The sequence below is a fragment of the Mandrillus leucophaeus genome, unplaced genomic scaffold (assembly GCF_000951045.1).
Source record: "Mandrillus leucophaeus isolate KB7577 unplaced genomic scaffold, Mleu.le_1.0 Scaffold991, whole genome shotgun sequence".
Classification (NCBI taxonomy): domain Eukaryota; kingdom Metazoa; phylum Chordata; class Mammalia; order Primates; family Cercopithecidae; genus Mandrillus; species Mandrillus leucophaeus.
In genome coordinates, this window is record NW_012110819.1 from 719,493 (window position 1) to 721,692 (window position 2,200).

At 47.0% G+C, this 2,200-nt stretch overlaps 1 pseudogene; it reads right to left on the reverse strand.

Annotated features, from left to right (window-relative positions):
* Positions 1-599: 599 nt before the first annotated feature.
* On the reverse strand, positions 600-1,914 carry LOC105532888 (annotated as a pseudogene).
* Between the last annotated feature and the right edge of the window lie 286 nt (positions 1,915-2,200).

Here is a 2,200-nt window from a genome sequence, read left to right on the forward strand (position 1 = left end):
ATTTTATTATTTTGTCTTACAGTATCCTAAATTATCTTTCTGGATTCTTTTACCCTTTACTACTCAATTGTTAAATAGTATATTTCTCTTCCTTTTTGACTAATTCTCTCCCTGTAACTAGTGCAATGAAGTTAATGTTAGTGTTCATCCAAGATTCATATGCTGAAATTATAACTCCCATAGTTAGTGATGTTGTTAGAAAGTGGACAGCTGATTGGAGAGGTGATTAGGCCATGAGAGTAGAGCCCTCATGAATGGAATTAGTGCCCTTATAAAGGAGGCTTGAGAAAGGCGGCTTGTTCCTTCTATCATGTGAGGACAGCAAGAAGGTGCTGTCTATAAGGAAATGAGACACTAAATCTGCCAACACCTTGATCTTGGTCTTTCTAGCCTCAATAACTGTGAGGAATAAACTTCTATTTTTATAAACCTCTCAGTTTATGGTATTTTATTACAGAAGCCCAAATGGACAGCCTTTCTAATGGACAGCCTTTCTAAGATGGCTGCCTCAAACTGTGTATACTTTTTTTTGTTTTGTTTTAACTTCTGAACATTTTATTGGCCTCCTGCTCCTCCAAGGGTACCCTGCTTCTGCTGGCTTAGTATCTCAGAACTTTGGTGTCGTTGGTTTCAGACACCACTTTGCAATTCACTATTCGTCGGTCAGACACCACTCTGCAATTTACTATTCGTCGGGTGGTGGTCTTTTGGATGGTTTGCATGGAGATGCTACAGTCCAGGGCATTAACACAAGATTGAAGTCCTCACCATCTTCCAGCAGGTGGCAGTAGGTGGCAAACTCTGCCTCCAGCTTGACCTTGATGTTCAGCAGGACCTCATACTCTGGGCCTGGCGCTACCCCTCTGCCCAGGTCTGTGCCAGCTCTGACTCCAGGTGCAGCAGGATACCGTTGAGCTGTTTCATCTGCAAGCTGCCTCCATCTCCCTCTGGCTGTTCTCCAAGCTGGCCTTCAGATTTCTCATCCAGTCCAGTTTGATCTCCAAGGACTGGACTGTATGTCTCATCTCCGTTGAGTGTTCCCTCAGCAGCTCCAACCTCGGTGGGCTGCGTGGTGACCACTGTGGTGCTCTCCTCAATCTGCTGAGACCAGTGCTTTACTAGATCCTCTCAGTTCTTCCGAGGCAACTCATCATATTGGACCCGGATGTCTGCCATGATCTTGGCAAGATCCTGAGATTTGGGGGTATCTACCTCCACAGTTAACCCATAGGCTGCAATCTGGGTTTGTAGGCCTTTTACTTCCTCTTCGTGATTCTTCTTCATGAAGAGCAGCTCTTCCTTGAGAGCCTTGATATCTGTCTCCAGCTGCAGCCGAGTGACAGTGGTGTCATCAGTGACCTTGTGGAGTCCATGGATGTCATTCTCCACAGACTGGTGGATGACCAGCTCTGTCTCATACTTCACTCTAAAGTCATCAGCAGCAAGACAGGCATTGTCAATCTGCAGAACGACGCGGGTATTATCCATAGCATTTGCGAAGATTTGAGCCCTCAGGTCCTGGATAGTCTTCAAGTAATGGCCCCAGTCTCTGACCTGGGGTCCCTTCTCCAGGTGCTCCCGGATTTTGCTCTCCAGCCTCCAGTTCTTGGTTCCAGGCTCCTCACTCTGTCCAGTTAGGGGCCAGGCACTTATTCAGGCTTTGCATGGTCTTCTTCTCATTCTGGATGCCTCCCATTTCTGCCAGACCCATGGCCATTCCCACAGCCCAGCCCCTGGGCCTCAAGCCACCCCAGAAACTGGTGGAGCAGAACACGGAGATCTGGGAACTAGAACCCCCGGCACCTGCAAAGATGCTGGCTGTACTGCTGACCGACCGGTGCCTTAGCTGGGCCCCTGGATGGAGCCCAGGGACTGGTAATTGGTGGAGAAGGTGGAGCGAGTGGTGAAGCTCATGCTGTCCAGGAAGGAGAATGAGAGGACAGGACCCAGGCTTTGCCAACCCAAACTGTGTGTACTTCTAAGTCACTTACCAAATATTTTGCTTTTATCTACTATGATTTGTTTTTCATTATTTTCACATTGAAAGTGGAGTTATTCTTTCTGATGGTGCTTATGGATCAAGCTTAGACTCATTTCTAGCTTTTTTTCCCTCACTTTTCTACTTCTTCCTGCCCTTGATTATAGAAGGGCTTATGGCAGATGAGAAACCATTCCTCTCTCCTCTGTCTTTCTCTCTTTC